Source organism: Canis aureus, chromosome 15 (genome assembly GCF_053574225.1).
Source record: "Canis aureus isolate CA01 chromosome 15, VMU_Caureus_v.1.0, whole genome shotgun sequence".
NCBI classification, from domain to species: Eukaryota; Metazoa; Chordata; class Mammalia; order Carnivora; family Canidae; genus Canis; species Canis aureus.
Window position 1 is genome coordinate 16284817 of NC_135625.1, and position 27621 is coordinate 16312437.

The 27621-nt window shown below is 34.3% G+C and overlaps 2 long non-coding RNA genes across 4 annotated transcripts in view; both read left to right on the top strand.

Moving 5' to 3' along the window:
* LOC144284280 (uncharacterized) overlaps positions 1-4984 on the top strand; it is a 29194-nt gene extending 24210 nt beyond the window's left edge. For all 3 annotated transcript variants that reach the window (XR_013352636.1, XR_013352637.1, XR_013352638.1), the window contains one exon: positions 4584-4984. This is a non-coding gene — a long non-coding RNA (uncharacterized LOC144284280). The remainder of the gene's footprint in view (positions 1-4583) is intronic.
* An 11927-nt stretch (positions 4985-16911) lies between these two features.
* Positions 16912-27621, top strand: part of LOC144283953 (uncharacterized) — a 34900-nt gene continuing 24190 nt past the window's right edge. Inside the window, exon 1 of the long non-coding RNA XR_013352433.1 lies at positions 16912-17154. This is a non-coding gene — a long non-coding RNA (uncharacterized LOC144283953). The remainder of the gene's footprint in view (positions 17155-27621) is intronic.

The following is a 27621-nucleotide window of genomic DNA, read 5'->3' on the forward strand; positions in this document are numbered from 1 at the left end:
AATATAAACTCACTCAAGAAATTTGAATATGGTTACATCCTGGATCAACCATTAGAGTACCTCTCACTTATAAATAATCTTTGGATTCAAGAGCCGCCCTTCGTGGTCTTAAAATCAATTTGTCCAGTAATTGGTTAGATAATAAGTTTGCTTATTATAAGAGACACTAGTATCAATAGCAGCTTTCACAAAGTAGGATTTGTTGTTGTTTAGTTTGTCTATACATACTTTCTTTGTTTTTAAATCTAATGCTCCATAGATGCAGCCATCATATGACGGCTCTGTTTGAAAAATTCGTCCAAGAACCAATCACCTTGTTAGTGCTCTATCATTCCTGTGTTGTTTCCCTCCAAGCCATTGTTGAAGATGGCAAACCTAACAATTCTGCATTTTAGCCAGCAGAAAAAGGAAAAAGCAAACAGAGAACACCCCTATGTTTAAGAATACAATTCAGAAAAAAAAATACAATTCAGAAGCTATGTATTTCACCTGCATTATATGTCATTTGCATAACTTATTCATAGGAAAATACCTCGCTCCAAAGGTGGATGGATAATGTTGCAGTTTCTGACCAGCCTTGTACTCAGCTTAAACAGCCATTATCATGGGGAAAAGGGGAGAATAAATATCAGGATACAAAGAACAAACTGTGATACAGATGAGAAATATACAATCACCTTAAGACCTTAAGTAGGTATGTAGCTAGAAAAGATGCTCCAGGATGTCAGAAAAGGAAAATTTCACATAGTATAGTGTTTGGGGACTTTACTCCTATCTAGTCTCTAGTAATGAGGTGTTGAAAAGTGCATCTTCTAATAAAGCCGCAATCTGCAGTGCTCCACAGACTAACCACCAACAAATGCAAACTGACACTTCTGAAATGGATTAATGTGCATATCAACAATCTCCTAATGGCTTTCATCCTTTCTATCACATTTGACCTTGCCTTTTGGAGGCATTTGATAAATGATTAATTATTCATTCTAGAACTTGATCCTTGAACAACTAAACTACTTCCCGGAAGCAAATATGGATGTGTATTAGAGCATCAGAATCAATCAATTATTCATTGATTGTATGCCTTGTATTTGCCTAGTGTGTGCCAATCTCTAACTTAGGCAGTCTGGGAGATATAAAAATAATGGAATACATGGTCTCTGACCTCAAAGGACTTACAATTAGAATGAAACAAATACCAAACAGGATGTGTGGTCTAGGGTTGTTATATCTGACTATATTAGTGTCTGTCCTCAGGGTCTTCCATTCAGCCCTGAGAGCCTCCACCAAATTACAACCTGTCTCCAGAGCATTTGGGAGGAAAGCTGATTCAAACAAACAGAAAATTCTGAAAATAAACAGTAATAAAAATTTCGGTGATAATGAGGGAAAAAGAAAAACACAGATCCAAATTTTAGATTATAATTTTAATATACTGTTATCATCATCACAGGAATAAGTGACAAAACAAATACAGGACTCAGATATGAACACTTCCGAGGGTTACTGATGGATAGAAGAAGGAATAAAGTGAGTAATCACATGCAGGAAGTGCAAGGGAAAATATAGAAAGAGGGGAAGGAAAGTTGGAGGAAAAGATTTATATCTCAGGAGAACAGCATTGCCCTAATCTCAAAACAGGACAAATATATTTCTGGAAGACTAGAAACCAATAAATCCAATGGACATAGATGCAAAAATACTTAACAAAATATTAGTAAATCAAATCCAACAATGTATAAAAATAACTATACACTATGACCAAGTGGGATTTATCATAAGTATGCAAATTTGGTTCAATAGTACTAAGCCAATTAATGTAATTCATCACATCAACAGGCTAAAGAAGAAAAATCACATGATCATATCAATAGATGCAGAGAAGCATTTGACAAAATCCAACATCCAATCATGGTCAAAACTCTCAGCAAACGGGGGTAGAGGAGAATTTCCTCAAGTTGATAAAGAATATTTGCAACAAACATAGCTTACATTATACATAATGGTAACAAACTCAATGCTTTCCTACTAATGGCACCACTGCCTTTCAAGATCATACTGGAAACACCAACTAGTGCAATAAAACAAGAAAAGGAAAAGGGTGTTCAGATTAGGAAAGAAGAAATAAAACTGTCATTGTCCACAGATGATATTACAATCAGTGTTGAAAATCTGAAAGAATAAATTAAAATAAACCTCGTGGAATTATTATGTTGTTATTGCAAAGTTGTAGCACAAAATCTTAATATACAAAAGTAACTAACTATCCCAAATATCAGCAATGAACGAGTCAAATTTGAAGTCAAAAATACAATACCACTTAAACTAACATCCCTCAAAAAGAAAAACTTAGGTGTAAATCTAAAATAATGAAGTTTTTGAGAAAAATTATAAAACTGTTAAAAATGCAATTAAATGGAGAGTTCATATTCACGGATAAGAAGACTGAATATTGTCAAGATGTCAGTTCTTAACCAACTTGGTTGACAGAGCCAGTCTTAATCAAAATACCAGCAAGTTCTTTGTTGATATTGACAAAATGATTTGAATCTTTTATGAAGAGTCACAAGACCCAGAACAGCCAATACAATATTGAAGAAGAACAAGGTTGGAGGACTGATCCTACCTGACTTCAATGTGCCAGGAAGCTGCAGTAATGAAGACAGTATGTGATTGGTGAAAGATTAGACAAAAGATCAATGAAATAAAATAGTGCAGGGGATTCCTGGGTGGCTCAGTGGTTTAGTGTCTGCCTTCAGCCCAGGGCATGATCCTGGAGTCCCGGGATTGAGTTCCACATCGGGCTCCCTGCATGGAGCCTGCTTCTCCCTCTGCCTGTGTCTCTGCCTCTCTCTCTCTCTCTGTGTCTCTCATGAAAAAATAAATAAAATCTTTAAAAAAATGAATAAAATAGCCCAGAAGTAGTGCTCCCCATAAATAAATACATCAACTGATTTTTGACAAAGGAGCAAGGCAATATAATGAAGCAAAGACTGTGTTTTCAACAAATCTTACTGGAACAACTCTATCTACCTGCAAAAATAGTAAATCTAGTCACAGACCTTCTACCCTTCAAAATGATGAACTCAAAATGTATCATTAATCTAAATGTATAATGCAAAAGTATAAAAACCCCTATAAGAGAGCATAAAAGAAAATTTAGACAACTTGGATAAGGAATGGCTTTTTACATAAAACCTCAAATGCATAATTCACAAAAGAAAGAGTTGAACAGCTAAACTGCAATAAAATTAAAATTAAAAAAAATCTACTCCATGAAAGATGCTATCAACAGAATGAAAAGACAGCACACATTAGGAGAAAATACTTACAAGAGACAAATATGATAAAGACTATAATCTAAAATATACAAAGAACTCTTAAACTCAGCAATAAGAAAATATACAACCTAATTACAAAGTAGATCAAAGACCTTAAACAGACACCTCACCAAAGAAGATAAAGAGTTGGCAAATAAGCATACGGAAAGCATACAATTATTCCAGATCATAAGTCATCAGGGAATTGTAAATTAAAACAGTGAGATGCCACCACCGTAGACCTATTAGAATGGCCAAAATCTAGAACACTGACAAAGATGCAGAGCAAAAGGAAGTCTCAATAGGAATTATAAAATGGCACAGCCACTTTGGAAGGCAGTTTGGAGATTTCTTAAAAACTAAACCTACTTTTACCATCTGATCCAGCAATTGTACTCCTTGGTATTTACCCAAATGAATTGAAAACTTTTGTCCACACAAAAGCCTGTACATGAATATTTATGGAACCTTTGGATATTTATAGAAGCTCTATTTGTAACTGCCAAAACTTCGAAGTGGCCAAGATGCCCTCCAATAGATAAAATAATAAGTAAACTGGGGTATATTCAGACAATGGAACATTATTCAGCACTAAAAAGAAGTGAGTTATCAGGCCACGAAAAGACATAGAAGAAACTTAAATGCCTATTACTAAGTAAAAAAAAAAAAAAATCAGTAAAAACTTCATACAGTATGATTCCAACCAAGTGACATTCTGGAAAAGGCAAAAATACACAGACTAAAATGATAAGTGATTGCTAGGATAGGGAAGTGAGGGATAAATAGAGCACAGAGCAGTTTTTTAGACCAAGGAAACTATTTGATACTATAATAATGGACATGTGACAATATTAATTTGTCCAACCCCATAGAATATATGAAACTAAGAATGAACCCCAATGTAAATTATGGGCTTTGAATGATAATGATGTGTCAAAGTTTATCAGTTATAAAAAAAAAGAGACCACTCTGATGGGGGATGCTGACATTGGGAAAGGCTACATATATGTAGGGCAGGGATATTGGGAATATCTGTAACTGCCTCCTAATTTTGTTATGAACCTAAAATGTTTTAAAAGTTTTAAAAGTACAGTCTCTTTTAAAAGATATATAGGAGATACAGATATATATATAGATATAGATATATACATATATATATATAAATTACTGAAAAGAAACTTAGAATAAAACTGAAACAACATAAAAAATTGAATGGTGTGTTATAGAGCAGTATAATTACAGCTGTGTTCTTTTTTTCTTTCACAGAAACTGTTTGCTCTATCTATTAGAGAGCACGCACAAGCTCACAGGCAAGGAGAGTGGCAGAGGGAGAAGCAGACTCCCCACCTAGCAGGGAGCCCAAGGGGAGCTCCATCCAAGGACCCTGGGATCATGACCTGAGCCAAAGGCAGATGTTCAATGGACTGAGCCACCCAGGTGCCCGAATAAAATTTATTTTCAAATAGGACATGCCAGAAAATTTAAACACCATTTCAGCAACTGATTCATCAAATTGTATTATTTTTTTTAAAGAAGGACTAATTTTGGTTGTCACATGTAAATGACTACAGTGCCATTAAAATGGAAAAAAAAAATCAGTAAAAACATTTGTTCCCAAACTCTGAATTCTAAAATAAAGATGACACTAAATGAAGATGACACTAAAATGAAGATGACATATGAATAAATAAGAGGGGGGGATTCTTTAAAAATCTAACAAGGTGGGTTGGGGAAGAAGAACTTTCAAGATAACAGTGTTCTATGAGAGACCCCTAACTCTGGGAAATGAACAAGGGGTGGTGGAAGGGGAGGTGGGCAGGGGGATGGGGTGACTGGGTGTCGGTCACTGAGGGGGGCACTTAACAGGATGAGCACTGGGTGTTATGCTATATGTTGGCAAATTGAACTACAATAAAAAAATATACAAAAAAAAAAAGATAACAGCGTTCTAAGCAAGTAACTATAGTGAGCTATTTATTCATTCCTACTTAACTCCTTTTTGTTCTAGTAGATATTGGGCCTGGAGTCAGCTTTCATGAAATCCTCTGCTTCTGTGTAAAATTGTCCTGAAATTGCAGACTTAGATTCTGACATCTGTCTGTATGGTATCAGCTCAGAAGCCTGTACTGTTGGTCGTTTCCTGAAGTAACAATAGTTGAGCTGCTTACAGTTCTATCTATGAAGTTCTGAGCTCTTTGTGGGAGAAGACATTTCTAATCTCCAGCTTTTAGCAAAGATTTCAAGAAGTAAGAGAAGAGCAGAAACCATCAATAGATGACAAGACTAGATGCCTGTGTGTAATTTACTACACTGACCCAAAATTTCAAGAATGGAAGGGAGTAAATATACTCTATCATAGGTGCAATAAGTGGTTAAAAAGACCATTAGTATTTCTCCTGAGAGTACATGGGAGACATTTTATCAACAGGGAGGGTCTTCCTAAATATTCAGGGGATTTCTTTTAAGTGCACAACATCTGTAACAACTTGTATTAATAAAAATTTACCTGAGTACAGCTAACCTTAGGAAAATCGAGTTTCTCTTTTAATGGGATTGCTTTTTTTCAGTAAGCCAATGCATTGTGTTAAGTAAGAAATATGGAGCATACCAAAAACAATTATTTCTAGCATACCACCTTTTTATGATGTAAATGACTGTCCACCTGGAAATCTGAAATGTAATTTAAATGTAAAAGGCATCTTGACTTTTTGTAATTTAGAGATTAATTTCAGAAAGCCAAAATCATGCAACTTGTCAGAGGATAGTAGTTAATGTGATTAAAATAATACGGTAAGTTCCTGGAAACAATGAAAAGCTGTAGCTTGTGTCCGATAATTCAGAGAGACAGAATATATTTAAAAATATAAATATAATAAAGTACCACAGTCATAAGGAATCTTAGTTCTTTCAGAAGTTAGAAACTTGATTGTTTATTTTAAATAGTAAAGGATGTAAAAAAGTCTGCATAAAGCTTCGAAAACTACTCTGATGAGATATACCATTTCTGTCAACTGGAAAAATTACAAAAAGATGAAGGAAACACTTTCACTGCCTCTTTTTATGAGCAGAATAGATATTCTAAGACCAATGTATCATATTAACAAGGAGAAAACAAAGTTTTAATCTTACAGTATTGTGATTTGTGATGTTAAGCTTTTGCGAATAACCCTACTAAAATGAGCAAATTTGCGAAAATTTTAGCCCAATCTCGTAAGTCTTCACATGTGTCATTATTATAAACCGAGGCAGTCTGCCAACTTCCTGTGACCTCTTAAACCCACTCAAATCTTAGTTTCATCATTTACATATGTAAAAAGACATTACTTTTAAAGTCAGTCACTCTCTTTTTCTATGGAAAACATTTTTTGCATATGTATTCCTATTTCTGCACAGCTCCTAAGGTAGTCTAAATCACTCATATTAATTTAACTCTTTTTTTAAATTTTTTTTAATTTTTATTTATTTATGATAGTCACACAGAGAGAAAGAGAGAGAGGCAGAGTCACAGGCAGAGGGAGAAGCAGGCTCCATGCACCAGGAGCCCGATGTGGGATTCGATCCTGGGTCTCCAGGATCACGCCCTGAGCCAAAGGCAGGTGCCAAACCGCTGCGCCACCCAGGGATCCCTTAATTTAACTCTTGATGGAAGTAACTACCTCTTATTTTACTAGGAGTTTGATAATTGAGAACTGTCTCTTCTATGCAGGCATTTCAGAGATCAGCAAAGTCCATAAGCACATAGACAACAACCTACATCCTCATACATGCCAGTGACACAGTTTAAGAGGCAAAAAGAAAACAATAAAGTTGAACAAAAATAGAACTACTCCATGACATATTACATGAGAAAAATATATAATTATAAATGTGTATATATACCTGTGGGTACATTTGTGTATGTGTTCTGGGAAAGAACAGGTGGGTGAGTATGTGTGTGATGCCTAGTAACCGTTTTAGTATTCTCTCAAAAATTATACAGACATCTAAAATTTATTCATCATTTAGTTCTATTAATATGTAAATTTGCATATTTATCTAAAGACCTGAGAAATTAAATTTCAGTTGACTTATTACATAATTGCCCTTGCTAGTGAAAAATATTTTCAGAATCATAATTCTTATTGAAAACACATTTATATTTTTCTTCCTTGTAAATATTATTTGGGCATAATATTAGCTTATCTGGTCAGTAAATAAACACAAGGAGTCTAGGAACCAGACTATTTAGTCTTACATAAGAAAATAAAAGCAACATTCATTTTAAAAAGTACAAAATATATTCCTTCATCATGGAAAAAAAAAAAAAAGGATTTCCCCAGGGATTCATACCTGTTCATATAAACATGAATTGTTACATAAAACTACTTTTGAGCTGACAGTTTTTATGGGAATATTTTTCCATTTCAATGTGTAGAACATTGTAATCAGTAGACATTTCATGCTTTAATTTTTTTCTAGGAGTGTTTGTGTTCTCCTAATTTGATATTTATGTTATTAGCTTCTACAACATGATAAAAGCAGTACTTTTTGAGGAGGCTTTATAGTTTAATTCTTTAAAACATTCCAAGATAGGAAATATTTCCAATATACATAATGAGAGATAAAGGCTTCTCCTAAATTATAAGCACATAGAGCTTTACATTTGGTTTTACAACTTTGGCCAAGGTTTAAATGAAACAAACACACATATCATATCAGTCTAAATCTCCAAGGGCTATCTCCTTTCTAATGAGATAAAATATTGTATAAACAAACAAAAATGGCTGAAAACCAGGTCCTCTATCATGTCTTGTACAACCGAGAATAGGAGAATAGATCCCCATCTCTACATGACCGAGATCATCAATTGGCCAGTCAATAAATCCAGCTTTTCAATCATTAGTAACCACCAAAGAAAAATGATATATTGGCCATGAGGAAGCCAAACCACCCAAACTTGGTCAATATCAGAAACAGAACCACTAACAACAGAGAAAGAAGAAATGACAAAAGAGAAAAGATCATGAAGGTAAAATTTATTGTACTTAGGATTCATTGCAGGGACAAAAAAACTCACTTGAGTTCAAGAATTCCATATCTTACTCAGTACATTTTAAGTGGCTTTGGCGACTGAATCATTTTGAGCATCTTAGTGGGACCTCCATCAACTGCCAAAGATGATTTTCAAAAAGTTAGTAGCATGATTCTCTTACAAATATAAACTAAGCATCTGTCAAAGATTTATTTAATTCAATAATGAGAGAACCAGCTATGTTGGAAAGCCAGTTGCTTAACAATTTTTATAAATTTGATAAATCTCATTCATAGGATAGTGTATCTGAAGATATTTTAACTCTAGTAATGAGCAACAACTTAGGCTTTATTTAAAATCATTCATCAGGGATCCCTTGGTGGCTCAGCGGTTTAGTGCCTGCCTTCGGCCCAGGGTGTGATTCTGGAGTCCTGGGATTGAGTCGCACATCAGGCTCCCTGCATGGAGCCTGCTTCTGTCTCTGCCCCCACCCCTCTCTCTCTCTGTTTTTCATGAATAAATAAATAAAATCTTTAAAAAATCATCAAATAAATTACTGAATTCTACATTTTAAATTGTGGTCACAGAACTATAGCTACATTGTTAATATAGCCCATAATTATGGATTCAAATATAAACAGTTGCTATTCCCATCCAGAATGAATGGAATCGTTAGAAATTTAGGAACAATAGACTTTTCATTTTATTAATAGAATTTTCCTATTATGAATATGCATAATTATCTTTTTAAAATTCTAACTCCAACTTTCTAATTTGATGGGATATTAAAGAACTCAAATCTATCTTTCCACAAATTTAAACAGATTTTAGATGTTTACCAAACTGTGCGTGCTCACATATTAATTCGATGTGATATCTGATATCATTTGAGGTTATAACTTGAAACTATTGTTTTTATTTTGTCTGCGATTTACTTTTAAATTTTTAAGCATAGATGATGTTGTATTGCATTGGTTAATTTAAGCCAAAAGTGCAATTAGATGCTTTAATTGAGAATTCAATTAAAGGCATGCTCTAAGGGGACTACCACTAGCAGGTCATTTCTCTTTGCCTCTGATACACCAGATGGTTTGTCTTAAACTGGAACTGTTGGTTCTGTTGTACCATGTTTTGTGTGATACCCGTGTTTGTGTAATACAAATGAGTTCATAAAATTCTTAAGTAGGGAATGACATCATTTTCATGTAAAAAATGTTTATTAATTTAGGTATAAAAAAAAAATTTTAGGTATAAAATTTCTCAACTTGTTGCTTTTTGCACCACCGAACCACAGTGGCTGTGCATAAAGTACACCAGGTCCATGAAATTCAACAAACTATAGAGAAATACGGTATTGAATACGATGCCTGGTCACCCTAAATTCTTGCTCTTTGCTCTGCTGGGTCAAAGGACCATTGCTAGAAATTCTCATTGGGTCTGTTTCTCTAATCTTATGTAACTTATCAGTCTCAAGCCTTTTTTTTTTTTTTTTTTTTTTAAGATTTTATTTGAAAGGAGGAAGTGAGAGAGCACAAGTTTGGGAGGCAGAAGCAGGCTCCCCACTGAGCAATGGGCCTATGGGTGGGCTCAAATCCCATAACCCTGGGATCACAACCTGAGTTGATGGCAGACACTTAACCTACTGAGCCACCAGGTGCCCCATCGTAAAGCCTTCTTTACATATTTTTCTATGAACTAACTTCAATGCATTTTTAATGGCAGATCTAAAATTTAGCATAGTATCACAATTTAAGATTTAGTACACTTGTTTTTTCTGTAGGTTTGCTTGCTTGATTCTAAATATTCACGTGCACTGGAAAATTTGCTGTGAAACCTCTTTTCAATATAACCTAGTAGCAAGTTTAAGGTAATAATGTTCTTGCCTAATTGTACCAATTAATTATTTCCATTATACTCCCAAATAAGTTAATATTTGTGCCTAATAACATTGATTCTGCCTCCTTTTTAAAATTTATAATTTTTCATAAGTAATTTTTTTAGGAACAGACTTACTCTCTTGGATTTCTGTTATTTAAGAACCTATTCTGTGTAGTCATTGGTACTATTTGTCAAATATTCCTGGCCTGTGCCTTCTGGACGCCTGGTAGTAGTGGGGGCCATATGTCTGGGTCTTATCTGTAAACTGTGAACAGCAATGATGCTTATCACTTGCAAAATAGAGACTTAATTGATGATGCAAGACTCAACTACAGAGCTTTTTTTTTTTTTTTTTTTTTTTAACTTTTGGCAAGGTGATTGACATCCTTCAACTAGTTGCTTCTCTGCCAGTTTGAGTTTGTGAGTTATGAGCAGCCTGAATCTTTGAGTTACTACCATTAGTGACGGACATAAAGTAAATGCAGGCAATTAATCTTTGCTCAAGCATCTAGGATTTGGGGATTTTTTGTTAACTGCTGCATAAATTAGCCTATCTTAACAGATGTGAAGTAAAACTATATCTAATGACAGAGGTATTCTTTATACTCACAGGCTAAAATTCATTGGTTACCTTGTATATTTGGGTACTTTGAGTTATTTTTATTTTTTAAACGATTTTATTTATTTATTCATGAAAGACACAGAGAGAGGCAGAGACATAGGCAAAGGCAGAAGCAGGCTCCCTACAGGGAGTCTTATGTGGGACTCGATCCTACAACCTGGGGATCATGACCTGAGGTAAAGACAGATGCTCAACCTCTGAGCCACCTAGGTGCCCCAGAGTTCTTATGTTTAAAGTAGAGCCAAACTTCATGTAGAATTATGTGAATGTAAAATCAGTCTCCAAAGTCATTTATAAATCTTAGAAAAAAAACATATTACAAATATGGTACCATTAATTAATAAACCATTGTTAGAAAATTGTTGTAAATACTGTTTAGATTTTATTTAGAACTTTTATGATTAACAGATGAAGATGTTGAGATTATATACCTTTTATTAATAATCCATCTATAGGGACACCTGGGTGGCTCAGTAGTTGCGTCTGCCTTTGGCTCAGGTCATGATCCAAGGGTCCTGGGATTAAGACCCCCAATGGGCTTCCCTCATGGAGCCTGCTTCTCCCTCTGCCTATGTCTCTGCCTCCCTCTCTGTGTCTCTCATGAATAAATAAATAAAATCTTAAAAAATATATTTAAAAAATCCATCCATAAATGGCACCAGTTTTTACAAGTACAGCACGATTCAATTCCAATACATTTCCTTAAAAACTGTATATTTATAATAGAGTTTTAATTGTGTTTTTAGCACATTCATATTCTTGGTAACTATTGTATAATAAATGTTAAACATTTTTCCTTCTGCATTTTTAGAATACATTTTTAGTTTTACAAATTAACTAAATTCATCTCCACAAAAAATTCCACAATATAATGCATTTTAAAATTAAGAGAAAAATGTTAAGATTTTTATTTTCATTATGAAGTGTTTTCAATCACCTTCTAAAGTGTTAAAATATTCCCAACATTAGGGCAGCCCAGGTTGCTCAGTGGTTTAGCACCGCCTTAGGCCTAGGGCCTGATCCTGGGGACCCAGGATGGAGTCCCGCGTCGGGCTCCCTGCATGGAGCCTGCTTCTCCCTCTGCCTGTGTCTCTGCCTCTCTCTCTCTCTCTCTCTCTCTCTCTCTGTGTGTGTGTGTGTCTGTCATGAATAAATAAATAAAATATTTAAAAAAATATTCCCAGCATTAGAATAAATGCTCAGAAAAATGACAATTATTATTATTTTTTTATTTTTTACTTTTTCTTGAGGGGGGATTTTATGTTGAAGTAATCTCCACTCCCAGTGTGAGGCTCCATTCACAACCCCAAGATTAAGAGTTACCCATGCTCTACTGACTGAACCAGCCAGGCTCTCCAAAAATTACTTTTTAAAATATTTTATTTATGTATGTATTTATTTGACAGAGAGCACAAGCAGGGGGAGCAGCAGCGGGAGAGGAAAAAACAGATTCCTTGCTGATCAGGGAGCCTGACGCAGGGCTCCATTCCAGGACCTTGAGATCCTGACCTGAGCCACCTAGGCGCCCCTCAATAATTCCCTTTTTTATAAACAAATCAGAGGTAGTTTGTCTATCTCTATTTTGATGGCTTTTATCAAAAAGGAATATTAAATCTCTCTGCTAACTTGCTTGCATTCTCTTTCCTTCTTTGTTTCCTCCCTCTCCTTTCCTTATCTTTTCCCCTTCCCCTCTCTGCCTGCCTGCCTTCCTTCCTCCCTCCCTCCATCACTCCCTCCCTGCCTTCCTCCCTTCATCATTCCTTCCTTCTCTTTCTCTCTCCCCCTTTGTCTCTCTCTCTCCCTTTTTTCACTCTTTCTCTACCTAAGGAACTTTGCTTGGAGTAATTAAGCTTTTTGTGTATTTCTTGGATCATGGCTTTTCAAAATATCATTTTAACACTTGCATTTTTCTTTAGACAATTCACAGTGGCATAGCCTAGTGTTAAATAGCACAGACTGGTCAGACAGCTTGAAACTTAGCTGCAGAACGTGTTATTTGCTTCTAGGGCAGGTTTCTTAACATTCTCACTGAGAATGTTTTACATTTAATTTGTTTAGTTACAAAGAAAAATTCAGAAGCTATATTTTTCTTGAATGTTTTTACATTTTTGTGTCTCTGTGGAATTTTTTTCATTTAAATTCACTGAAAAAGTCGTTTTTTAAAAAAAGTAGTTCCTTATATTGTCTTCTAATTTATGTAGGATCTGTAGTGATGCCCTCTCTTCAGTGTTACCAGTAATTGTGTCATTGACTTTTTAAATTATTATCGCTCTAGGTAGGAGTATTGATTTATAGACAAGCAATCAGTTTTTGGATTTATTATTTTCTCTATTTTTTTGTTCATTTTGTAGTCATTAATTTTGTGCTCTTTATTTACTTATGCTAATTTGACTTTAATTTGTTCTTCTATATTCTACTCAGTAAGGTAGAAGCTTAAATCGTTAATTTAAACTTTTATCCTTTTCTAATATCTAAACTCTTAAAACAATAAATTTCACTGTAAGCACTATTTTATCTTCATACAACAAATTGTAATATATTATGATTTTAATTTCAGGAGGTTATTTTTAATTTTATTTAACATGCAGTTTCCTTAACTGTACTGTTTGATTTCCAAATCATTACTTTCATTAAAGTCAGAAAAAAACTTTTCATCATATCAAATCCTTGAAATTTGTTGAGTTTTATGGTCTATTTTGTTGAATGCTCCTTACTTGATGAGAAAGGAGTGTTGAAATTTTACAATTGTACATTTTTCTGTTTTCCTTTTAAATTGCCAGATTTTGGTTCTATTAATATCATTTTTGAGTATGTACAATTAAGGATTGATGTCTTACTGAAAAATTGACCAGTTATAATATGAAATGTTCTCCTTTATCTCTTCTAATAGTTCTTGTTCTGAAGTCTAGTTTGACATTAATTTAGCCATACCAGCTTTCTTATGATTAGTTACATATCATATATTTTTGTTGTTGTTACTGATTTTACTTTTTAAACATGGAAAATTGTATGCATCCTTGTAAATTTCCTTAAACCTGTTTTCTTTCTTTCCTTCTTAACTAGTTTGTTTTGATAAATTGAAAATGGATTTACTTCAGATAGCACATAGTTAGAATTCATGTTTTTATTTCCTTTCTAATTTTTTATTGTCTAGGTCATTTATATTTGAGGTAATTTACCATATGTTTGTGTTTAACTCTAGCACTTTTTAAAATTCCATATGTATTATGTTTTTCCATCTTCCTAAAATTTATTTTTTAGGATGGCATTTTCCCCCACTCTTGGCATGATTACTGTAACATTTATTTTTTATTCTGTGGTGTTTTTTTTTCCAGGATTTACACTACATATATTTATAGTATTATAATCTACTTTCATAAAATATAATGTCAGCCCACATAAAAAAGCTTCAATATAGGTAGATCCTCCTACTACCATTTATTCTATTGTTGAAATATATTTTATTTCTATGCATTAGAAATCAAAAATTAAATGCCCAATTACCATACAAACAAAATACTAGAAAAGTATAATTATTTATTTATCCCTTTCACTATTCTTCTCTTATTATTTCCATCTGATATCATTTCCCTTCAGCTCAAAGAAGTTTCTTTAAAAATTTCTTGTAGCTGAAGTCTGCTGGCAGCTACATCACTCATATTTGTTCATCTTGTTCTTTATTTTTACTTTTTTTATTTGCTGGTTTTATAATTGTAGGCTGACAGCTTTTTTCTTCCAATAATTTAAAGGTTGCATAATTTTTGATGAAAAAGTTATGGGAATTTTCATTTTTGTTTCTTAATATATAATGATTGGGTGTGCCTGTGTGTTTTCCTGACTGCTTTATTAATTGTTTTCAACAATATGATTATGATGTGACATGGTATGTTTTTGTTTTTGTATTACTTGTGGTTTGTACTGCTTCTTGAATTTCTACGTTTATAGTTTTCATCAAATATGAAATATTTTCAGATAAAATTTCTTCAAATATATTTTTTGTCCCCTGCCCTTTTCTAAGACTTCAATTTCATATGTGTTATTGTCCTACAAGTCACTCAGACATTCTTACTATCCTTTTTTCAGTTTTTGCTATCTCTGTGTTTTATTTTGAATATTTTATATTACTTTACTTTCAGGTTCACCTGTTATTTCATCTTTAGGGTCTATTCTATTAATCTTATTTAGGAAAATTTGATACATAAATTGTGTTTTATATCTTTTAGAATCATTGCTAATTCCATAATTCTTATCTCTTGCAATTTTTTATTGCCAGATTTTTCTATGATATAGGTCACATTAACTTATTTATTCATTTATGTGTTTTTGGGAGACAGGAATGCCATTATTCTAGGATTAGGCCTATTTTCTTCAAACCTTTTGCTAAGGTACAGCTTTGCTCTTGTATTAAGCAGATGCTCTCCATTCCAACTGTTCAAGACTCTAAAAGTTTCAGGGAGATCTGGAAGTTGTTCTTCCTACTACAGTTTTTCTTGTTTGGTCTTATGGAGTTTAATCCTAAATTTGTTCAGACTGGTATTTATTTACCTGAAGACTTAGAGACTTTGAGATTCTGGAATTTATTTCTCTGTGCAGTTCCTGCTGCTCAGGTACTCTGACCTACAAATCTAGGTGCCTTCACTTTCTTGAACGCTAATTTTAGTTTCTTCAACTCAGAGAAAGTGCTGAATTCTGTTTGGGTTTCCTCTCCCCACACTGCTATCTGCAAATTGTTCCCAGACAGAAAGCAAAGCATTTCATAGGATTCATCTTGCATCCTTTCTTTCAGTGACTACAGCCCTGCATTTCTGGGGTCCAATGACTGAAAAGTACTGTTTCCTATATGTTGTCCACATTTCTAGTTATATGTGTGAGAAGGTAATTCTCATAGAAGTTACTCCTTCATGGACTAAAGGCCAAGAATCCAAAACATCATTTTAATTCAATAATATTTGTGTGGCTTATAGAACTTCAGTCTTTTTGAAGGAATATATAATCTTAAGTGTAAATGAAACCATATAACATACTAAGGGCAACTTTCTTATTTATTCATAGTAAAAATTTTTATCTATTCAACATGTGTTGCTGAACTAAGATTCTTTATTCTATATGCAAATAATTCTTCTATGATCTGACTTTTTGTAAGTTTAGTCTTACTCAAGAAAACTATTATTTCACTTTTACCTTTTGTAAGCTTTAAAGTATAGGAACTTAAGGGATTCTTTTTACTGAAATAAGTCTCTGTAGGCACAAGTGTTAGTTCAGTTAATATTGATTTAACAGCCTGTACCAGAATGCCATATTGCTTTTGGCAAGTTGTCTAGATGTCCATTATCTCTAATGTGGGTTCACCTAAGGATCAAGAATTCCAATGACAGTAACAAGAGGGCTAAATCTTTTATTAAGGTGATATAATCCAGAGGTTCCTGGCATCTTTGGAGGTGAAAAACCACAGGCTGTGTGAAACAATTTAAAGAATAGGTTTACTTGACACCAAGAGTAGAGAATAAGAAACACTGGCTTCTTCAGCTCCCACAAAGGTATTAAACTCAGAGGGAATCTCAGGGGCTAATATTTAAGTGAAATAATATGGAAGAATAATTGTAAGGACCCTTCACCACTTTGAAACCTTCTCCACTTTTGACTTGAGTTTCTCGGTTCATGATCCCAATGTATAGTAGTTAATTTGTGGCAAGATTCATCTTTCTATATTTACCATACCTTCATTCTGGCTACCTTCATGTAGCCAGAATGAAAATTTAATTTTAATTTTCCATTAAAAATCTGAGGAACGAAGTATTCAGAATCCATGAAGAGAAAGCTACAAGTTGAGGTCATTTCAGTTATTCTAAGTATGATGTTATTGACCAGGAGCATTGGTTGTTCATTTTAAAATGAGTTAGGTAGATGTTCCAATAATCCTAACATAAGGAAAATTTCGTTTTTTAAGAATTTTTTCTTCAAATAAGAAAAAGGGAGAGATGGTGACAGAGACACTTGACAGGTTGACAAGCAACCAAGCCCATTTTATGTTTCCTACCTGAGATAACACTGCATTTAAAATCTGATTGCTTTTTCAGGTCCTGAGTCAGACAGAGCTGTCTCTGGCAACAGAAAGGATGGAAAAGGAGATATCTAAAATAAGACAACTGTGTGATGCCGGTACTCATAATTCAGTTATGAGCTTCTGTTGTAGTAAGTGTCTATATTGCTATGAACAACCAGGACTATGCCAGAATGTTGGAGCTGTAAGGACCAAAGACCCACGTTTCAGATTAAGACTGTCATTGACTGAAATCTGCTTATAGGAAAACACCGTTAGCTGAAAGGTGAGTGGTTTGACTTATCTTTCTTCTTAGTAGTTTGAAATTACAAATGTTCTTTTATAAGGCTATAAGGAACCCTTGTATTTAAAGAATCATAACTCATTGTTACTTGATCTGCCATCCATGTTCTCCTTCTAAGAACTCTCTCTTAGCCAGCGGTCTCTTTTTATATCATAATATTGTATTCAGGGGTTTCTTGTAGCACAAAAGAACCCAGAGCATTTTTGGCAGGAGAGGTAAAAGGAAAACAGATGAAGAAAGCAAGCCAAGTCATCTCGGTTGGTATATATATACATATATATATACACACACACACACATATATATATGTGTGTGTGCGTGCACGCACACAGTCCATTTTTGAAACTAGCTGATATAGGTATCACCTGATTTCTGATCATATTTTCTCCCAGAATTACTTTCCATTTCCTTTGTTTCAACAGCATAGAGGGATTCTCAAAGCATGTTCTCAGGACAATTTTGCCAAAAATCCCAAACCACAGAAGGGTAGAGGAATCTGAGACTCCACAATCTGCCACTTTGACCTATTGATTATTTTGAGCTGTAGGTACTTGGAAAACAGCAAATTCAGGGATATTTCTCTGAACTCCCCTTATGTGCTTAAAGGCAGATCCTCCAAATGGAACTCCTTGTCATAAATCACCTCCCAGGACTGTCATGAACCAGGGAGTACGGACTTGTCACAGGAGAGGAGTCTAAAAGTCAACACCATACCCAGAAAAACTTCATCTCAAGCTATCACATTTCCCATTTCTTCTCCTTTCAGCCATCACCATTCCTAAAAATCATTTCATCTCCCCTAAGAGATGCACATCCCTTCCCCTTTCTTTCTTAGAGTGATATCTAAATCTGTATTTTAAACCACCTCAGGGAATTACTCATTTTCTCGTGGGCATCTTCTTGTACACAAACAGATACCTGTTAATCAAATGTCTGTTTCTTTTATTCTTCTTAATCTGCCTTTAACTTTAGGATTCTGAGCTAAGAACTCCAGAAGGTAGAGGTGATTTTTTTTTTTTTTGGCCTCCTCTACACCACAAATAATTCTCTTAATATAGTGTGATAGTACATAATTATGGCATGTCGCTTGAATCCCTTGTACCATGTTTATTTGTTATAATATATCTTATTCATAGGAACCAATATTTGTTGAGAAATAACTCAATAAGTACTGAAGTATTGTTCTAAGTCACTTAATACTCATAACATTATAAAGTACTATCAACATCCACATTTCATAGATGAGGAAAGAAATTAAATAATGTCCCCAAGTTTACACAGACTGTAAGTAGTAAGGCAAAAATTCAAACCCAGCCAATCAAATCCATGCTTTTACACACTATACTATAATGTCTTTTTATAGCCTCATAGGGTCACACACAGTATTGTACAAATAATATGAACTCAGTAAGTACGTGTAGAATAATGATTTTTGAGGTCAAATAGGCTGTTAATAAATGGCATTTTTAAATTTTATAATTAAAATGCATATTATTAAGCACTATTTTTGGACTGTTAAAGTTATTTTGTTTAGTTAGAAAATAAAAATATAAGAAATAATTTTATTTTAATATTATATTGATCTAATAAGGTATAAGTAGTTGAGTAGAACCACTCACTTGGAATTTTCTAAATTACCACGTGTAATTTTAAACAACTCTAGCAATTTACTAGGGATTCTCAAACTCCTCCTAGAATTCTATTATTGAACTGCTCTTATATTTTGGTAAAGTCGCTTAACCTTCTTTCAGTGCTCACTTCTGAAAAAGAAAGATAAATAATTCTTACATAAGTTCAGGAGGCAATTCACAGAGAAGTAAATAAAAGATTCTACACATTCATAAAATTCTAGAGCTATGCTTGACCTTAGGAGCTCATTTATCCTCCTGGGAATCAAGTTTCTTGTAGGTAGATGTTTTTTCAGCATTGTGTGTGTGTGTGTGTGTGTGTGTGTGTGTGTGTGCAGCTTCCAACAGTACAAAAAATTTGCTGTGAGGATTTAGAAAAAAGGAAAATCTGGATCCTAAACCATTTGCATATCCTATTTTTAAACACCATTTCAGATTCAATATTTATCTAAGATATACACTGACTTATTCTTATGTCCTATAATTCAACATTTAATCTTTACTTTTGACTTAACATCTTAGAAATTTTTTGTTACCTTCCCTTATGGAACTACCATTCTCTCCATCATGAGAATTCCCCTGTCAAGCTCTTCATTAAGATTAAGACTCCTTTCTTGATCTTTGGTACTCTTCCAGTATCTTTTAACTTTACTTTCTCTGTCCTCTATTTGCTTTGCTTCATTCAGGTGAGACTCTTAATGAGGTCTTTAGTCTCTCTTTCTCCTATTTTTTTTTAATGCTTAACCTCTCTTTCTAACACTTAGAATGATATCCTTTGCAATCAAAACTTAAATTCTGATGTCATGCCTATTAATGTACTCCAAGACCTATGCCACTTTTTATATATCTTGGACTTAATAATAGTAGGCTGTAGAATCTTCACCTCCTTTAGCCTATATCCTCTAAAGACAAATAATTTATTCTGAATACCATGCCATTTTTCTTTATACTTTTGAAATTTTAGTGCATATATACTGGGAATGAGAATATACAATAAAAAGAGAATACAGAGAGTTTAGAAAACTTAAAAATGTAATGAATATGATAGACTAGGAAATATAGAAGTGGAGATAAAATATTGAACATTGATAACTAGATGATTGATTGTACCATTAATACAGATTTTGAATTCTGGATGGAAACATTTAGTTGGAAAAAACTGTGGTTTTGTTGAATCTGAGTTGCTGGCAGTGCAATAAGGCATAATGGTTTTACAAGTATTTAGAAATTTATGACTCTAGAATCTTGCGAATGACTTGAGGATTGGAGGTACAGACATATATTTCACAAAGAGATGTGACTTGAAGTCATAGAAATAGATGAAATTTTAAAGAAAAAGAATGAAAAGTGAGTGAGCCATAGGTGAATTATTGAGAAATGCTGACATTTGGGGAAAAATTAGAAAATAAATTGTCACAGATAGAAAGAAAACTAGGAGAATGCAGAATTATAAAAGCAAAGTCTTTAATTAGAAGTACATACTCAATATAGTCAAGATGCCTATACATAGAATTAAAGATATTTCAGGGAGTGATATTTGCCAATCAGTCTATTTTCTTTAAATAGTATTCTTTTAACTCCTAAGCAGAGAAGTGATATTGCTACAAACAAGGAGTATATTTATTAAACCGGGTATGTTTTATGAGAGATACCTTGGAAATAGAGTGTTTTTTTAATAAGTCATGATACATTTTAAAACTTGTGTCCAGTTCCTAGCTTGTGAAGAGTTCACAAGGTCCACAGTGCCTGACTTTCTCACAGAGGCTATTCCAAGGACTACATATTCCAGACATGCTGAGCCAGTTCATTCTCAGGTTAATACAGTGTGGTCTTCATCTGTCAAGGGTGAAATGTTGCTGGGGATCTAACTACCTTACAAGTGGAGTCACAAGAACGGCCACATTTCATTAATATTAGAGTTAGATCAAGATATTGTGGGTCTCGGGATGCCTGGGTGGCTCAGCAGTTAAGCGTCTGCCTTTGGCTCAGGGCGTGAACCTGGAGTCTCGGGATCTAGTCCCGCATTGGCTCCCTGCATGGAGCCTGCTTCTCCCTCTGCCTGGGTCTCTGCCTCTCTCTCTCCCTCTCTGTGTGTCTGTCATGAATAAATAAATAAAATCTTTTTTTTAAAAGGTATTGTGGATCTCTAACTGGCTAGTCTTTATTTTTTGAACTTGAATTTGACCTTGCGATTATTAATTCATTATCTCTCTGCTCCAAAGTAACCTCCTCTTTTTTTCTGTTCTGTGAAAATGAATATGGACCTTTAAAATATGTTTGTGGTTTTTTTTTTTTCAGGCAGTACTGAAGCTTTCTCAATAGAGAATTCTAGAGAAACATAGTGGGCAGAAAGGGTTTTGCTTCCTAATCGTGGTATGCTTGATAGACTCCTGCACTGCATGTGGCTTACCCAGTTCACAGCTCCTATAATGTGAGAAGTTTGTCCAGTATTAGGCTCTTACAGTGTAGGTGGCTTCTCTAGCACCGGGTGCCTGCAGTAGATGACGGTTAGCAGCACCCATATGCCAACAGCTTTCCCCAATCTTTTTTGGACAGTTTTGTATCGGAGGACCTCCAGCTTTTTCAGGCCTTACAGGATGAATAGCTTTCCCAGGCCCTAGGGGGTAGATTTCTAGCATGTTCCACGAGCCTCCACTCTAGGAAGCTTTCTGCCAAAATGTGAGTCATAGTGGTATACTCTCCAACAAAGTCTGAACCTCAGAAGGATGGGGATATATAGGGAGCTTTTTCTTGGGTGTTCATATCAATACTAGGGCTAATGACTACTCCTTATATCTAATATTTCTATGGTCTCTAGAGTTCTCTTTTTAACCCATCTCTCATTATTTTAAAATCTTGTTATATTTAATAACTCTTTATATTGATATTATTGTTCAAATTACTGCATGGTTTCCTTTTCCTGATTGAACCCATCCTGGTACATTGACCAAATGACATCCTACAATCAAATTTATGAAACTTTATGCAACTTAATAGAAAATGTATGTTTTTGTGCTAGTTATCATAATTAAATATCACCACCTCTCCAAATCTATATCCTACATGGATTATAGATATAAATTTAAAAATTAAGGTTATACAGTTTTTAGAACAAAATATCAGTGAACATATTTATTGATTTAGAAAAGACAAAAATATCTTGCATAGAACCATTGCAAAACCCATTATAAAATTTTAAAAAATGAAAAATTGTACTAAGTTCAAATAAGAATTTATATTCATCAAGAGGCACCATTAAGTAATTATAAATTAAATGACTTTAATTTACAAAAACAACTCCTATAAATGATTACAAAATGCTGACAACACAATGGAAAAATAAGCAAAAGACTTGATATAAAACAAGATGTATATCCAAATGGCAAATAATTATATGAAAATGTGTTCAATTTCATCAGTCATTAGGAAAACACCAATTAAATCTAAAATGTGATATGTGCTAACACTACAAATACTAGAAGGGCAAAGATGAAAAAAAAATAAGAAAAAATGTACAAAATACTAAGTTTTCAGCAAGGGTGTGAAACACGTGGAATGCTCACAAATTGTTAGTAAGAATACAAAATGGTATAACAAGTTTTCTAAATTGTTTGCCAATATCTACTAAAATGAATATATGGATAGTGTATCACCCAAGCATGTATGTTTACCAAAAATATGTTCAAAAATGTTCATAACAGGGGATCCCTGGGTGGCTCAGTGGTTTGGCTCCTGCCTTTGGCCCAGGGCGCAATCCTGGAGTCCCAGGATTGAGTCCCGCGTTGGGCTCCCGGCATGGAGCCTGCTTCTTCCTCCTCCTGTGTCTCTGCCTCTCTCTCTCTCTCTCTCTCTCTCTCTCTAAAATGAATAAATAAATAAACCTTTATAAAAAAAAGTTCATAACAGGACTATATATAATAATCCAGGACTTGAAGTAACTGCTATCCAACAACAATGAATTGGAAAAAATATAGTATAATTAAGTAATTGAATACAGAAATGAGAACTGCCACTGCCAAACTCTTCCACACAGAAGAAGCTAGACAAGAATCAAATAATTGGAAATCAACCTCAGTGGATAAAGTCAAGTTTGTGGAAAAAAGTATGTGGATGGACAGAGGGTGGATTTGGAGATGGCTGTTAATCTTCTGGTTCTCAGTGCTAAAATAACAAGTGTGCTGACATTTTAAAATTAATTAAGGCTCTACTGTTCTTTTTGGTTTCTATTTCATTGATCTCTATTCCCATCTTCATCATTCCTCTTCTCCTGAGTTTTGGCTTATTTGCTATTTCTTCCCTAATTCCGTTAGGCATAAGGTTAGGTTGTGTATTTGAGACCTTTCTTGTTTCTTGAGAAAGGCTTGTATTGCTATATACTTCCCTCATAGGACTGCCTTAGCTGCATTCCAACGGTTTTGAACCATTGTATGTTCATTTTCATTTGTTTTCATGAATTTTTAAAATTCCTCTTTAATTTCCTGGTTGACCATTCAATCTTTAGTAGGATGTTATTTACCCTCCATGTATTTGAGTTCTTTCCAAATTTCTTCTTGTGATTGAGTTCCAGTTTCTCAGCATTGTGGTCCAATCTTTTGATACCAGTTGAGACCTGATTTGTGACCCAGTATGTGATCTATTCTGGAGAATGTTCCATGTCTGGTCTATGTTACATTTGGGCTCTCTTTTCATGTAAAGGTTTCCTTTTAATATTTCTTATAGGGTTAGTTTGGTGATCACAAATTCTTATAGTTTGTTTCTGGAAGTTTTTTATCTTTCCTTCTACTTTGAATGACATCCTAGCTAGATAAAATATTCTTGGCTGCATATTTTACTCACTTAGCATGCTGAATATATCATGCCAGTCCTTTCTGGCCTGCTAGGTCTCTGTGAATATGTCTGCTACCAGTCTAATGTTTCTACACTTGTAGGTTATGAACCTCTTCTCTGCAGCTGCTTTCAGAACAGATCAACAAAACTAAAAGCTGGTTCTTTGAAAGAATCGATAATATTAATAACCTCTGGCCAGACTTATTAAAGAGAAGAAAGAAAGGACCAAATAGATTAATTCATGAATGAAAAAGGAGAGATCACAACCAACACTGAAGAAATACAATTACAAGAACATATTATGAGCAACTATATGCCAACAAAATAAGCAATCTGGAAGAAATGAATGCCTTCCTGGAGACGTATAAATACCAAGACTGAAACAAGAAGAAGCAGGAAACCTGAACAGGCCCATAACCAGCGAGGAAATTGAAGCAGTAATCAAAAATCTCCCAACAAATAAGAGTCCATGGCCAGAGGGCTTCCCAGGAGAATTCTACCAAACATTTAAAGAAGAATTAATACCTATTCTTCTGAAGTGGTTTCAAAAAATAGACATGGCAGAAAAACTTCTGAACTCTCTATGAAGCCAGCATTACCTTGGTTCTCAAACCAGATAAAGACCACACCAAAAGAATTACAGACAACTATCCTTGATGAACATGGATGCAAAAATTCTCACTAAGATACTAGGCAATAGGATCCAACTGTACATTAAAAGGATTATTCACCACAGCTGAGTGGGATTTATTCCTGGGCTGTAAGTGTGGTTCAATACCTGCAAATTTAATCGATGTGATACACTAAATTGATAAAAGAAATGAGAGGAACCATATGATCCTGTCAATAGATGTAGAAAAAGCATTTGACAAAGTGCAGCATGGTTTCCTGATTAAAATTCTTTACATTATAGGGATGGAGGGAACAAACCTCAGTATTATAAAAGCCATATGTAAAAAGCCCACAGAAAATATCATTCTCAGATGATGTTTGAGTTTTTTCCAAATCTCTCAGATTTTCCCCTAAGGTCAAGAATACAGCAGGGATGTCCACTATCACCACTGCTGTTCAACAAAGTACTAGTCCTAGCATCAGCAATCAGACAACAAAAGGAAATAAAAGGCATCCAAATCAGCAAAGAGGAAGCCAAACTTTCAGTCTTTGCAGATGATATGATACTCTATATGGAAAACTAAAAAGACTCCACCCCAAATTGCTAGAACTTATTCAGGAAAGTGGCAGGATATAAAATCAATGCACAGAAATCAGCTGCATTTCTATACACTAACAATGAGACAGGAGAAAGAGAAATTAAGGAGTCGATCACATTTACAATTGCACCCCGAAACATAAGATACCTAGGAATAAACCTAACCAAGAAAGCAAAGGATCTCTACTCAGAAAACTATACAACACTCATGAAAGTAACTGAGGAAGACACAAAGAATTGGAAAAAAATGTTCCATGCTTATGGATTGGAACAACAAATATTGTTAAAATATCCATGCTACCCAGAGCAATCTATACATTCAATGCAGTCCCTATCAAAATACCATTGACTTATTTCACAGAGTTGGAGCAAATAATCCTAAAATTTGTATGGAATCAGAAAAGACCTCTAATAGCCAAAGGAATATTAGAAAAAGAAAACCAAAACTGTTGGCATCACAATTCAAGACTTCAAGCTCTATTACAAAGCTGTAATCATCTAGCCAGTATGGTACTGGCACAAAAATGACACATAGATCAATGGAACAGAAGAGAGAGCCCAGAAATGGACCCTCAATTCTGTGGTCAACTAATCTTCAACAAAGTAGGAAAGAATATCCAATAGAAAACACAGTCTCTTCAACAAATGGTGTGGGGAAAACTGAACAGCCACATGCAGAATTAAGCTGGATCATTTCCTCACACCATATACACAAAAATAGACTTAAAATGGATGAAAGACCTAAATGTGAAATAGGAATCCATCAAAATCATAGCGAACACAGGCAACAATCTCTGTGATCTCGGCTGCAGCAACTTCTTACTAAACATGTCTCCAAAGGCAAAGGAAACAAATGCAAAAATAAACTATTAGGACTTCATCAAGATAAAAAGCTTTTGCACAGAAAAGGAAACAGTCACAAAACCAAAAGAGAACCAAAAGAATGGAAGAAGATAGTTGCAAATGACATATCAGATAAAGGGCTATACCCAATATCTGTGAAGAACTTATCAAACTTAACACCCAAAGAACAAATAATTCAATCAAGAAATGGACAGAAGACATGAACAGAAATTTCTCCAAAGAAGACATACAAAAGGCCAACAGACACATGAGAAAAGTGCTCAACATCACTTGACATCAGGGAAATAACAAATCAGATCACAATGAGCTACCACCTAACACCTGTCAGAATGGCTAAAATTAACAAGTCAGAAAATGAAAGATATTGGCAAAGTTGCAGAGAAAGGGAAACTCTAATACACCCTTGCTGGGAATGCAAGCTGGTACAGCCAATCTAGAAAAAAGTATGGAGGTCCCTCAAAAAGTTGAGGATAGAGCTAGCCTATGGCCTAAGAATTGCACTACTGGGTATTTGCCCCAAAGATACAAATGTAGTGATCTGAAGGGGCACCTGCACCCCAATGTTTTTAGCAGCAATTTCTACAATAGCCAAACTATGGAAAGAGCCCAGATGTGCATTGGTAGATTAATAGGTAAAGACAATGTGGTATATAAATAGAATGGAATACTACTCAGACATCAAAAAACATGAAATCTTGCCATTTGCAATGACATGGATGGAACTAGAGGATATTGTGCTAAGCAGAATAAGTGAATCAGAGAAAGACAATTATATGATCTCATTTATGTGTGGAATTTAAGAAATAAAACAGAGGATCATAGGGGAAGAGAGGAAAAATAAAACACAGAGAGACAAACCATAAGAGACTCTTAATAATAGGGGATAAACTGAGGGTCGCTTGAAGGTGGGGTATGGGGGGTTGGGGTCACTGGGTGATGGACATTAAGTAGGTCATGTGATGTGATGAACACTGGGTGTTGTATAAGACTTATGAATACCTGACTTCTAAATAATGCATTATATGTTAGTTGTATTTGTTTTTAAAGTTTTAAAAATTGAAACCAATAATACATCATATATTAGTTGAATTTAAATTTTTTAAAAGTTTTAAAAATTTAAAAAATGAATTAGAACAAAACGAAATCCATTAAGGTTCACAGAAGATTTGTACCATTTTCTGGATGTTTGTTACATTATCAGAAGAGGTTAAAAAATAATAACAATAACATGGTTCTTTAATAGAATAAGAAATTCATACATGTAATATATGATATGCCCATTCAGTTCTCTAAAGCATTGAAACTCCCTGGGGTCATATTACTCACTGAATTATTATTAATTCACAATTATCTTTATTGATGTTACTTTCTAAAAGGTCTTTTTAATTTACATTAGTTACTTCTATTCCTCTCTTTATTGGACCTATAAATTAGCCATTCAGTTACATGCTTACAGTCTGAAGCTTTCCATTTCTCACAGATTTATGTGACAAATAACAAACAGTTATACTACTTAGAGAAAATTGTATGAGTCCCATCAAAAGCACCCAGAAACTTATATATAACACTTTGTTAAATGAGACGACAACCATTCTTGCCTTAGACTTTCAATATTCAAGGTTTAAGGGTAAAGAAGTAGGCATATGAATTAAAGCACAAGTAACAATAGAAGCTGACATATTTGGCCTGTAAGAATCCTTTCAATTTGCACTACTCCATCTGTCAGAATCTTGGGGCCACTAGCAAGTTTAAGTTCTAGGATCTTGACTCCATAATGAAGTGCATTTTATGATGGGCATGATGTGGTGCTCAGTTGGTGGATTAATGTATTGTGATGGTTGCTATGCTTGCAATCAAAAGAATGACTCACTGTTCATCTATTTATTATTTATGGATTACATGGTGGGCCAGCAGAGAAAGA